This window comes from Pipra filicauda, unplaced genomic scaffold (genome assembly GCF_003945595.2).
Source record: "Pipra filicauda isolate LSUMZ 115617 unplaced genomic scaffold, ASM394559v2 scaffold219_size1829416_pilon, whole genome shotgun sequence".
Lineage (NCBI taxonomy): Eukaryota > Metazoa > Chordata > Aves > Passeriformes > Pipridae > Pipra > Pipra filicauda.
Window position 1 is genome coordinate 966959 of NW_024104331.1, and position 14197 is coordinate 981155.

Here is a 14197-nt window from a genome sequence, read left to right on the forward strand (position 1 = left end):
GTGACCTCTGCACTCACACAGCCCTGCTGCTCCTTCCCACTGGTTCCTCCTCCGCAGCTCCACCTTTCCCACTCAAACTCAGGGCAGGAAACCCCTACGACCCAAACTGTCTCAGTTCAGCATACTCAGTTTGCTCCCCTCCCCACGCCAAAAGAAAAAAAAAAGTTATGTTTGCCCCATGAGGTGTTTGATTGTCCCAGTCCCAGGATGAGGAAATGCGATAGGATATTTTAATATCCTGTTTGATAAAGTCTGGCCTGGCCCCTCCGTGTCACCACGGCCACCAACGTGCTCTTAACTCAGCCTGAGCATAATTGAATGGAAGATTAAGGCCTTCACAGGCTTTCCGAAATTAAAGGGATAATAATGAGGAGGTTAAACCCCATATTTAGGATTTGTAGAATAATGCCTCACAAAGCCTATTATTCACAGAAACATTCGTGTAATTGAAAAATCCCTTTTTAGTTCAATTTTAACCTTCCCCTCTCACGTTTGTAGCCGGGAGCCGAGGCACAGGAGTCGCACCAAGTTGCTCTCCGTGGGACACAAGCGGGTGGTGGAAGGGGTTGAGCTGAATTTCTCACCCAAAAATCCCAGTCTAAAGCAGGATGGAGCCAGTGGCACATCCCCACTTAGGGCCTGGTTTGAATCTGAGCACGTGGGGGTGAGCTGGGGACGGTGACCAAAACTTGAAAGGAGAAACTTCCCCCGAGGGCTGACCACGTCAGAGGCTCTCTGAGGGCAGCAGCACACAAACACCAAAAAACCTGAAAAAATCGCTGTGTTAGGAGCAAATTGAAGCACAGACACAGATCCAGCTCTGTGCAGCAACTCACTGTAAATATCTGTGCTTACTGGAAGCACATACACAGATCCAGAAGGGTTTTAAGCCAAGCTCTAGTGTTTCCCTAAATCATGGATGAGCTCTGCTCCCTTCCAGCAGCCCACATTGCACTGGAGGGTTTCCTGCTTCCCAATACCTGATAAGTTAAGGCAGACACCTTTGCCATTAATTGTTGATAAATCAGCCTGAGGAAGCCACCAGCAGGTATCAGACACAGCTGGGATTCACATCCCTATTTCTGTGTTTTGCATCATCACCGGCTAAATATAATCACACTGTGCTCAGGCACTTCTGCACTTGCACAGCTCTGCTGCTCCTTCCCACTGGTTCCTCCACAGCAATTCCACAGGGCACTCACTGGCCACGAATCCCCACGGGGACAGATCCACAGCGTTCCTGCTGCCACATCCTCCCCTGCCACAGCTGCTCCTCTCAGGGCTCACGGGGTGTCCCCCCGATCCTCTGGTTGTTATTGCAAGGGGTGTCAGACCCAGGGCAGTGCTGCCTTACCCAGCTGAGCTTTCCCACTGAATCCCAGCACTGATGTGGATGTTTGCCCCTTCCCTGGCTGCCTGCACTGTCCCAGGTGGGTGTTACCTCGGGAGAACAGCAGATTGTGTTTCTTCAAGTGTCACCACTCAGTTTGGAGAGTGAAGGGCCGGGACAGCAGCCTGGGAGAGAGGAGTCATCAATTCAAGGTCTCCATCGTGGCTGTGCCATCCAAGCCAGCCTGAAAGTCATCATTTGAGTTTAAAATATCCTTGTTGTGGTAAAAGACTACAAGTGTCACCTCCCTCAGGAAGGCAGAGCTCAAAATCTCCTCTCCACACCCACCTCCCTGGGTGGGATACCAGGCTCTCCTCCTGCCGGAGAAGCCCAGGGGCAGGTGGGTCCTGGGGGCCAGACAAGAAGAGTCAAACCTATTTATTAATTTCCGAGTGCTGAGTGTGGCAGAGCAGCGATTTTTTTTTAGGAAATCTCCTTCTTTTCTCTCTCTCGTGGTGAGCAGCACATGCCTGACCTCCTCACCCCTCCCTGCCCGGCCCATCACCACCCATCCATCTCCCGGTAATTGTCCTCGCTCCTGCCGAGCCGCCGGCTCCGCACGGGCTCCTCTCTCAAGGTTATTTTCGGCTCTGCAGCGTCACCGGAACACACACGAGTTTGCAGCTCCAGTTTTGCAGCAGTGGGGCTGCACCTCTCCGCTGCTCCCCACATCCAGCATCGTCTCCTTAATCCAGGAAACACGAACAAGTCCTTGCCACTCTTCCTCGCCCTTCCTCCCAGATCACAATTAAATAAATGCAGCTTTTCAGGGAAACTTCTGAGTTGTTTTGTAATGCTGATGTGTTTTCCCAGATGACAGGGGGGGTTTTTTTGGAGCAATCTTTACCATGAACATGGAGCCCTGGAGGTAAATCCAGTGACAAGCTTTGCTGTGAGGGTGGGTGCTCGTTTGCTCCCCGCTTTAATTATTGAAGTCAGCAAAGTTGTGCTGTCCCCCAGCCACGGGCACCCACGTTCCCGAGGCTTTACTCGTTCACTGTCTCTTCATGTTTACAGCAAAGTGCATTTATAGCAAATTAACATCTCTGGGGGTGGTTAAAAGGTGATCACTAATGGAAATCTGAGCTCCTTCCACCCTGTCAAACCCAGCCGCGTTTGCCTCCTAATAAATTGGCATCTCTGCTGAGAAGGCCCGTGTCTAACTGCCTGTGTGATAAAAAGACCAATTGCTGACATTTTCCGCTGTTTTCCCTTCCTTTGACATTTCATTAAGGAGAAAATAACACCAGCAACTACAAATGTGCTCTCATTGACATTTGTTGGCCGTAACGTGGCGAGTTGCCCTGATTAAGTGAGTAGTTGAGGAGCGGGACATTCCCTGTCTCCAGGATCACAGAGTCCTCCCATGGACCTGCAGAGTCTCAGAAGACCCTGAGCCGCTCCCCTCATCATCTCCCCAGCTCAGGAATCACCTCAGCTCACCCCACTGCCAGGAGGCTGAGCTGTAACCAACCCAGACCTCAGCCCCTGCCAGTAAATCTAATTTATAGGCGTGCTTAGGACTTCAATTACCACAGTCGTTAACAATTTGTTAATGAGTCAATTAACATGCTTTGGGATCTATGCAGAAAGGGCATTATAAATATGATAACGTCAAATATTGCAGAAATAAGTATCTGACTGTACCAGGACTGGGCCAGGAGCTGCTGTTGGTTGCAGGGGGTGTGTTCCCTGCTCGGTCACAGTGGTTGTGGTGTCACCTGTGCAAGGGGCTCTCTGGAGATGGGACCAGCTCCAGCATCACTCTGATGCCAGGATGCCCAGGTGGGAAACCAAGTTTGACACGAAACACTCATTTTACCAGCAGCCAAGTGGGTGCTGTGAACCCCAGTGTGGGGCTGTGCTTCTGTCCTCGAGTTTTTCCCACATAGTAGGAAGGGGTTTGAGCACCCTGAAGAAGGTTTAAGGAGCTGTATCCAGGCCTGAACCAGGAGTGTCCTCTCTTGGATATTCAGTCACTCTCTCCCAGATCCCTGCTCCTGTGGATCTGGCTCCTCACCCTGCTCCATACAAACCCCAAGAGCAAAGCCCCAGCTGCTCCCCCCTGTACAGTCCCCACACACAGAGGGGCAGCAGGTGGGCCCACCCCAGTGATGCCAAATGATCACACTGATTACCATCCCCGGTGCTAAAATGATCCTCCCCTGCTCCCCCAAAACACCACGGCCTGAATTTTCTATTTTTTGTGACCTCTCTTGTACCCCACTCGTGTTTCTCTCCCACCCCACAGCCCAGCTGCTTTCGCCTGGATCAGGGACACAGCCTGGCTGTGCAGGCTGAGCTGATGGAAAACAGGCCCAGGGCAACGAGCAGGAGCAACTTAATTACAATCAAAGCCTGTCAGCCTGGTCAGTGTGTCCCATCAGCTGCAGGGACGGGGCAGGACTGAGCTGAACGTGCAGCAGGGAAACTGGAGCTGGGGTGGCCAGCACAGCACCATCCTGCTCCCAGGGATGCTCAGTGCCAGAGACTACAGAGGATGGGGCAGATCATCTCCTAATCCTTAGCAATTAAAGCCTGGCTTAAACTTGAAAGCATAAGATTTAATGTCTCTTAAAATTTCTTATATTAATTAGCCCGGATCTGCAAATTCTTGGGTACCAAGAAGTAAATCTCACACTTTTTTTTGGAGATTTACACCCTTTTTGGCCTGAACGATGTCCTGCAGAGGAAATCCCACAGCACAGCTGCTCTCTGTGGCCAGCACCAGTCTTCAAAAATCTGATGCCAAAGGAGCTCTCGTGTTTTGCCCTGGCAGCAAATTGTAAACGAGGCAGGAGCTCATGAGAAAAACAACCTCCCTCCCTGCTCTGCTGCTGGTGGAGGCAGGAGGTGCCTTGTACACCCTGTCACTGAGCCACAGCCCCTTCCTCGGAGGGAAGAAAGGCTCTTGTGACCAGAGGAAACTGAACTGAGGAGCTGAGCGTGACGGGAGGGATGAGGGATGGAAAATCCACATCAGCACTGCTGCCATCCAGGGAAATTAGAAGCTGTGCTTGTTCCCAGTGTGTGTTTGTGGTTTGTTTCCCTGCAGACTCACTTTCCCTCCCTCTGCAAACACACGTCTGCACACCCAGCACGCTGTTCCCCGCTCCCTGGGCTGAGCCTTGGGATGCTGGGAAGCAATCCTGACCCAGCAGGCAGGGGCTGGGGGAGCAGATATCCTGGGCAGCCCTTCCAGCTCCACCTCACCTGTGGCTGGGAGCAGTCTCAGGAGAGGCTGGAGCGGTCCCTTCCCATCCAGGCGGGCTCATCTCCAGGCTCCCACACTGCACACCCTCCCAGGGGACACCAGCCCGTGGGAGCTCCCCCAGAATTTGGCAGATGGCAGCTGAAGTGCCAAGGGATTGAGCACAGCCTCAGTGGGGGCAACTGGGGCTGGACAGGGGCCCTGGTGCCCACCCCAGCCAGGCTGGGCACAGCAGGATGTGTCGGCATTTGGGATAAGCCCCTGTCACCAGCACATGGGGCAGGAGGGGCTGCCCAGCACCACCACCTCCCCAAATGCAGCCCCTCTGACCTCCCAGGTGTTGAGCTGCTGCACAGATCAGAGCTGGCATCGGGCACTCAGAGGCTTTGGCTCAAAGGCACCGAGTGGCTGCAGTGGCTGTGGCACCGCACGAGGATTTGGCTCGTTATTTTGCTGCCTGGGAGTTGGAGGTCTGGTTGGAGCTAATTATCCGCTCCTCTTCTGCAGTGAAGGAGAAAGTGTCGTCTCCAGAGGGTGAGCCACACCTTGGATGGGAGTAACACTCCTCAGAGGGGTCTCTGCCTTCTCCTGTGGACTCTGCACATCACATTTTGCTTCTTGCCCAAAGCGAGGAGGGGCACCCCGGGAGCTTCCCACCACCTCCTCACCCGTTCTGTTCCTCACACTTGGTTTGGCCACAGTGATTTGCCAAATGAGCAGCTAATTCATGAATAGTTTAGTGCCCCAGGAAGTGTTGTGTTTCGTGGTGAGTTTATTATTCACCAAAAAGATGGAGAGGAAGAATTATTCCTCGTGAGACTTCTCCAGTGGCTTCACCAGCTCCAAAGCTAAACCACAGCGTACAAACTCTCCTGGCATACACCAAGGATGTAGCTGAGAGTGAAAGTTACCTTGTCTTGATTGGAATTAATTTTCCAATTAATTGGAAAACCGAAGGGTACTCTTTGAGGAGTTTAGTCATTTATTTGGGTTAATTCTGCTTTTTATCACAAGGAATTCAACCCTCCTCTAAGGCTTGTGTTAAACTGGATTAGCTTTACTGACGGTGCTGGAGCTTCCAGATTGACACCAGCATAACTTGTTATATAATGCAGCCAAGATAAAAATACAGCAGGTTAAAATATCAACTGTTAGAGGAAATAACTGGAGCACCCACACATTTAATGCATTCTGGAGAAACGGGGAGAGAAATCACGGTACTGTAACGCTCAGTGCTCTGGGCATCTTTTATCAGAGGGTATCAAGGCACGTCACAAATCATTCCTTATTTAAGCCTTGTCACATGCTGGTCACAGAGAGAACAATCCTGGAGCAGGGCACGAACCCAGGAAGCATCAGCAGAGACGAGGAAATACTTGAACCAAAGAGGTTTCCAATGGGAAATGCAGTTTCAGCGTGATGGAAACTTTTTGCTGGAGCACATTGGTGTCGAGAAAGTTTTCGGCAGAACAATTTCAAAGCAGTTCAGCATCAAAATGGGACCTCGTGGGAGAGGGGCTGGGGGGTTTATTTCAGTGCAAGTTTTACTGTGTCACGTGTACGCCCCTTGTAAATAGTTGGGGCTGACCTTTGCTGAATGTTTCTTCTCAGTCTGGTGTTTCTGAGCCCGGTCCAAGTATTTAATTCCATAAACTGCGGGAAGTTGCTGTGAGCTTTCAACTTGATCTGGGAAAATAAACATCCTTTGCAGTATCAGGCTGCCCCTTGCAGCTTCAGTAAATGCTCCTTCCTAAACCTTCCTCGGCTTCTGTGTCACTCACAGCACCTCTCTGTGCCCTGAGCAGGAAAGGTCACTTGCTTCCACAGGGACTCTGGAATTCAATTCAGTTAAATCTGACATCCTGTTCCCAGGATCTTCCATCCATGTGCTGACAACCTGATCCCTAAGACTGCTGTTCTCAAGGCCCTGATCCAACACCCCGACCTCTTCACAGACGAGTGGGTCAGGGTCTGCAGAGGAAGAGGGAAGAAGGGGCAGTGCATGAGACACATTCCTGGAGAACAGATCCATCAGTTTGTGCCCACGATCAAATCCAAACCATGCTGCCTTCTCCCCCCGGGAGGGCGTTTCCTTCCTGATGGACCCCTGGCTTCTGTGTGCTGGGATTCCAGTTCAACTCCGTGTATTCCTCTGCCAGAGGAAAAGCCCAGCGCTCCCAGTGCTCCTGCCTGCACCGGGAAGAGCATCCCAGGGTGGTCTCCCAGCACCAGGCGCTCGTTTCTTCAGCCCACCAGAGTTTTGAGAGGTTAAAGGCTGCCCAGCATGACTTGGGTTCTCACCAGCGCGTGGTGACAGGTTAAAATCGGGCACCTGGAGCTGCCAGGGCACCCAAACGTGCCCCTGTGCCAGCACTGCCACTCACCAAACCCACCCCAGCCCCTCGTGCTGCAGCTCCTGAGCTGCTGCAGATGACACGTCCCTGCCTCGGGGTGTCACATCCATCAGCAGGACAGGGACACCCGACAGGCTGATTTTAATCCACCAGCACATGTCTACCAGGGACCTCTGCGAGGCCAACATAAATCAGCAGAGTTCTGGGGAAGGGAAAGTGTTGTTGTGCTGATTTACAGCTGCTGAAAGCGTCTCCTGGCCCTGGGAGCTGGTGACATCTCCCTGCAATCAGCAGCGAGGCTGATTCTGGCCTTGCCACGGAGACAACCTTTGTGATGATGTGATTAAAGAGAGAAAGGGCTCAGCAGAGAGGCAGGACAGAAGACAGGGATATATTTCCATCTCTGCCCCTTACCTGCAAGGTGATCTTGCTCTTGTCACTTGAACTGCTCATTTTGCTTCCACTTGTCAAGCCTGTGGTTATGACACACCAGGAGCAGGTTTCCAGGTCAGACTGAGCCAAAGCATCAGACCCATTTCCCGATGCACTCGAGGTTCACTCAGGTTTTCAGTGACTTCTGGGAGAGAGAAAAAGACAACAGTCATTTCAGAACGGTCTTTTCTTAGGGCTGTTTCAGCTTTTTAAACCTTTTAAATTATTCACCAGGAGCAAAACAAAACAAAACGTTCTGTTTCGAGACAACTCTTTTGAAATGTTCTGCTTGGGAAAAAAAAAAAAAAAAAAAAAAAAAGAAGCATCCAAAAAAACTCATCTCTGCACTGACAGTCCCCCCTCCTTTCCAGCTGAAATTTTTCCCCTTGTTCAACCCAAAGGGTGGAGGACATTTGCAGGGACATCCTGGACTGCTGGGATTTTGGGCTGCTCATGCTCTAATCCCCCCAAGTGTCAATGTGTTTTGAAAGAGTTGGATATTGTGAGATGAAAAACGGTGAATTTGTGTCGCAGGAGTGGTTTAGACACGTAACCCCCCCTGCTCATACACCCCCCATCCAAACAACCCCCTGAGACTGCACTGGGCCCAGCATCCTTCCCTTTCAGAGGCAATTTTTCCCCTTAAAAACAGTCCCACTGCTGAGGTGAGAATTTATTTTTTTTTTTTGGAAAGAGCCTGCAAAATCCATCTCTTGATTTTCACGTATTTCCTTTGAAAAAGGTTTCATCCTCTTCCCATCCCCTAAAGGAAGCTCCTGGCAGATTCTCCATCCCTCTCCTCTCACATCCTTGGCTGCTGTGGCAGCCCTGAGCAACATTTCCCTGTCAGAAGAGAGGAGATGTGGATGAGGGAATTTATAACACAGATGCCAAGGGAGTTAATTCGACCTGTGTGAAAAGCCACGACCTCCCTGTGTAATATCACCACTCAGCTCAATTTAATGTGTTCTTAATTCTAACCATTTTTCATTTTTTTCCTCGAGAAAACTCTCTGGGTTGCCTGTTGTCCCTGCCCAGCAGTGCTGGCCCCTCTCTCCTGTTACATTACTGCATTTGTGATGCTGTTTCTCTCTTTGCAAGCTTTTTTTTTTTTTGTTGGTTTGTTTTGCAGGGCCCTTCTTCCCCAGCTGTTTCCACCCAGGCAGCTCCAAACCCTCCGGCACTGCATCACCAGGGTCAGATTTTGCTGTGGCTGGTGTTGCTTTACATTCAGGTTGTACCAGAATATCGAATTTAAGGTGCAGACAGGAACAAAACCACCGGGGCCGTGCAGACGTAAAACAACAGATGGGCACTGCCCTGCTGTTCTGGTTGGGCAGATTTTGAAGCTAATAATAATTGTAAACATCTCTCTCCATCGTGTTTAATCCTTATAATCTCCTTACCCTCCAGTCCAGATTGTTGTTTCCTTTGTGTGCTGAGGTGGTTCCTTGTAGCTGGGGCATCTCTGCCACGCTGGGGAGGTTCAACCAACCATCCAGGCAAAGAACTTCCTTGGGGATTTCTTTCCCAACACAGCATCCTTCCCACGAAGAAGAGGCAGGCAGGGCTGTGGCAAGTGAAGGATGCCAGTAAGCTAAAATAGGAAGTAAACATTTCACGCTGAGCACATCCAGAGAACAGGGGTCACATTTTATTCCTGGTTTTGCTCTGGATGTGCTTTAAGCTGTTGGAATGGCCTGTTCATGCAAGCCCTGTAGTTTTTACACACAGCCCCTGGGGTTATGTTATCAGATTACAAGTCTCCCTTTCCATTAAAACATGAGGTTTCTGGATTTTTGTGGTTGAAAATATGAAGAGCAGAAGTTCAAAAACCCAGACAGCAAGCAGAGAAATTTGACTTTTTTTTTTCTTTTTTTTTTTTAATCTTTAGAGTCATGGGAGGAGCTGACTCTGGGGTTTTGAGCTTTTAATAGTAATCCTGGAATCTGCTCACGTGGCTCAGGAGCCCTCCCAGGGCTGAGTGCTCAGGTCTCAGCTGACCACAGAGGGCAGGGCAGGCACTGACCACTCTAAAAATTACTCACTGAATCCTTTTCTGGAAGTCTTGGCCTTTGGTGGCTTCTCTTTTTTTTTTTTTTTCCTCCCACTACTGCAAAGCAAAATAATTTTCTCGTTTTGAAGCAGTTTGAGGTGGCTGTGTGAGGGTGCAGCACTGAGGGCTGATAACGAGCCTCATCCTCTCTTCTCTCACCCTCAGGCAGAGCTAATGATGGGAGGTAGCTCCATGGACTTCCCCAACAACAAATCCACCCACTCCATACCCAAGGCACAGCATCACAGGAGCAGCAGCTTGACCAAAAGAGGCTTTGCAACCTGGGAGACAAAGATCACATCCAGTTCCTGAAAGATGAAGCTGGATAAATTCACCTCAGAATAGACTGAGGTTTTCAGGAATGAGGGTAATTGGCCATTGGAGCAATTTATCAAGAACTAGGTTGGATCCCCCAGCAGTGGAAATATTTAAGCTGAGCCTGGATGTCTTGCTGAAAGGGAGAATTAAGTCCTGTGGCTTCTGCTGTTCAGGATTTCAGAGTGGCAATCCCAGTCTCCTCCCCTGACCTTTTATTCACTGATCTGGCTGCACACTGGGTTTCAGGTTGTTCCAGGCCAGGTGTGTCAGATAATCAATCAGTTTGTCCTGAATCCATCCTCCTTTTCCTGCAGCTGCTGGTCTCCCGATTGTGTGTCAGAGCTACACACCCACCCATGCCCCTGAACTGCTCCTCCAAGTGCTGCTGGAACCCCCATCATCCTTGTATCTGTGCCTCAGATAGTGCTGATTCATCCTCTGCCTCAGTCCTGGACATCAATCTGCTCCTGTTTGTACTGAATCCTTTGGAAATCCATGTGCTGTGAGCCCTGCTAGGAGCTAACAACAAACCAGATTATGGGCATTGATAATTCCATGTTAATAACTTAAAAGGAGGAAGAGAACTGTCCTTGAGCAAAGAGAGATGTTACAATAACCATCTCCCCAGGGCAGGGATTGAGTTTGTCGTGAGCCTCTTTGGCACAGGGAGAGATCCCTGCTCTGCCTTCACAATGATCCAGCTGGATACTCCAGGCCTTTTCCTCTAGCACTGGGATCAACAGGAGCTTTACTAACCCCAAAGGAAGCCAGACTGGTTCCCTCTGCTGCTTTCAGCTCTGCCACCACACTAAGGCAGCAGCCACCCTGTGTGAGTCCCATCCCAGGGCTGAGCCTGGTCCCTGCAGCCCTGGGGGATTTGCCACCCTGGGACAGGTCCTGGAGACCCCAGGCCCAGTTATCCAGGGATTGCCTCTCCGTGGGATGTCCCTTCTTGTGGGGAAGGGAGGATCTCCCACGTGGGGAGCAGTTTGGGGCAGTGGCTGCCTGTGCTAAGCCCTGCTGCTATTTCTGGTGCTGTTTCCAGGACAGACAACAATAATCTCACACGACAAGTGCGTGACCACCCCAACAACAGAGCTGGGGGTTGAGCTGGGACTGGCTCGTGCCCAATGCTGGCTCAGGCTGCCCGACTGGGATGTTCAGGGATGCAGCAGAGCACGAGAGAACAGGGATGGACTGATGTGCACCCTCTGGCCCTGTCGCCCCACCCAAAAAAACCCCAGTTCCCTTCTGCTGCCTCTATTCTGGGAAGCCCCTCCGGCAGCCTCGGCCCGACTGTGTGTTCCTGATCCACCAAAAGCAGATTATTTCTGCTGTACCATATGCAAAAGCTGCCTGCGTGTTTACAAAAGTCCATTATTTCCTCTTACAAGCTCCAGCTCCCCCTTCCCACCCTCCTCCCCAGTTCCAGCTTTTCTGAGCAGGAAAATAAAAGAACAAGGAGTAGATACCTGGAAAACAAACAAACAAAAGGTGAGAGCCAAGGGAGAGGGAAGGAGATGTCAGTCCCATGGCAACAAGAGGTTTCGATTACTCACGTGGGAATTGGGATGTGGTGGGATGTGCAGGGAATGCACTTGGCAGGGTGCTGGTGGCAGGTCCTCAGCTGTGTGTGCAGCCAAGAGGCTCCAGCTGGAGAGGAGAGAACTGGCTCTGCCCTCTCTCTCTGGCCACCAGCTCTGGGTTGCAGGTGGTCACTGGCCACCCGTCAGCCCCAAAATATTTGACTACCTGAGGTGCTGCTGGGAACCAGTCCCTCGGCTGGAGCAGGACAGGAGTGTTCACCCCACAGCTACAGTGGCCAAGGTGCTGAGCACAAGTCACACCCTGGTGCCCCCAGACAGTGGAGAAACCCCCAAAGTCATGCAGCCACACTGGGAGATCTCCAGTTCCCTGCTGACCCTGGGGATGGGGGTCTGGGTGGGTTTTCCATCCAGGAGGAGGGAGCTCCTTTTGCTGGTGCTGCAGGGAAATCAAAGCAAGTCCCGCTGTCCCAGGGGAGAACACCTTCACTCTTCAATCAGCGTTCTGGAGGAAGCCTGAGCTGCTCAGCAGGTGACAGGAGTGCTTGACTCCCTTTTGCCAACATCCCACAGCGTTTGGTTGTTTCCAGAGGTGGCATTTCCCTTTGCCAGGGGCTGCAGGTCAGGCAGTGCTTCTCCCTCCGGGCTGTAACCGCTCCCCTCCCCGGCCTGCCTGGGAAGGGATCATCAAATATTGATTATTCTCAGCACTCCCTTGCCCTCCAGACATTTAGCAGCTCACTCTTCCTGCCATCAAGCTCCTGAGCAAATCCTTGCTGGGTGAATGGCAGTGCAGGGACGGGTGACTCGGTGAATCCAAGAACAGGAAGGTCTGGGGGGTTTAATTTTAATGAGGAAAGAAATCCAGCAGCTGAGAGGGTTGTAGGGGCTTGGACAGCTGAGTGTGTCTTTGGTGCAGGATCCACAGATCAGCAAATTACCTCTTGTGCTTGAAAGTGGGACCAGATGAAGAGCTGCCTCACATATTCTTTACTATGAGGGTGGGGAGGCCCTGGCACAGGTTTGCCCAGAGAAGCTGTGGCTGCCCCATCCCTGGAAGTGTCCAAGACCAGGCTGGATGTGGCTTGGAGCAACCTGGTTTAGTGGAAGGTGTCCCTGCCCATGGCAGGGGATGGAACAGGATGGGATTTAAGGTCCCTCCCAACCCAACCCATTCCATGGTTCTGTGATTCACATGGGTGAATCTCCAGCTGCAAGAGGAACTTCAGGTTCTCAGCCATCGGGGAAGGGGCTGTGCAGACCTCCCTGTATGACAGCCCTGGGGTCACTGCTGAGGGCCAGCCTACAAGCAGCCTCTTGGAGCTCTGCTTCTCCAGCCTCTCCTCCCACTTTGGGAGTGACTGTATCCCCTTCCTCACAACTTCCCTGGGGCACTGAGCAGCTGCCTGTGCAGACAGGAGCACTGAGGGGACTTGTCCTGGCCTGCCAGCCACCAGCACAGACCTCCTGGATCACATCACTTGCCCTTGGGCGTTTCTGCCTTCCCGGCTGCTTTCCACAGACCCGCCCTCAGTCAGTGGGTAAATCCTCTAGGAAGTCAGACTAATCCCTTCAGGAGAGCCCAGCTTTGGTGGAAAACTTTGCTGAGGTGCAAAGCAGCCATCCCCAAGCCATCTTTGCAGCTGAGTGCCCGAATCTCTCCAGCTTGTGGGTCCTGATGCAGCTTCTTCTCCTCCCCACCCTGCAGTCCTGCTGCTGAAGGGCAGCACTGTCTCCCTGGGGAGTTTTGGAGAATCCTGGAGTGGAGACGAAGGGAGAGGAGAATGGAAGTACTGCTGCAAAACAGTCTCAGGAAAAAGAGGTCAAAACACCTGCAAAGGAGACAACAAGTGGCTTTGCTTCGTCTCTCAGCCCTGAAAACTGCTGTGTAAGAACTGCCTTTATTTGGGAATGCAATTGTGTGATGGGTCCCCGTGGGGCTTTGAAAGCTCGTGGCTTGGCTATGAGCAGGAGCATCAAGAGAGGCTGCTGGGGTTCCCAGCTGGATGGAAAACCATGTTTATTCCTGCCAAGGCATTTTCTTCGTGCTCTCTGCACTAATCTTCTGGGAAGTGGCAGCGGGACCAGGGGAGTTCAGTGGCAGATCCACGGTTGGGGGTTTCTTCCCACTCCAGCCCCGCTCCTGGGCCGTGCAGTTTTTCATCTGCAAATCCTCTGATGCTGCTGCTGCCAAAGGGAAACCCAAAATTCAGGGCTGTGAGGGAGCTGCAGTGGCAGAGAAGTTGTTGTGTGTTTGACTGTGGCAGAGAGGTTGTTCTGTGTTTGACTGCAGCGAGGGGCTGTGCCGGGCTCTGAGCTCTCCCCCTGCTCCATCAGCAGCTCGGGAGCACTTCTGTGCTGCCTGGAGGAGCCAAGAGTTCTCCTGGCAGAGGTGTAGAGGTGTTCACCACCCATTCCTCCCCTGAAGGGCAGAGCTGAAAGCAGGACCAGGACATGCAGCACAGCCCAGGGTGAGCAGGACTGGGCACAGCCCGGGGACAGCTCCCAGGAGAGGCACCAGCAGGGAGCAAGTGCTTGTTCAAGCCCTTTTTAGCAGCACTTCAGGTGCTTCCCAGCACTTCCCAGCTGTGTTTGTAGCAGCTGGTTCTACCTGGCTGGGCAGGACAAACCCCTGCACATCTGCTGCCACTTGATGCTCCTCTGGAAACTTCCCCCTCAGTCGCTTTGGGAATTTAACACAATAAAATTGAAGGAAGAGGGAGGCTGCAGGGGATGGGGAAGGGACCAGGCAGCAGCCCTGGACTGGGTTTGTAGCTGCCTGCAGTGCTGCAGGTGTGCTGCAGGAGGCACAGAGCCTGCCCCAAAACACTCCCATCTAATCCTTACATGTGATCATGACTAATAAATGATGAAGTGCTGAAGAAAAGACAT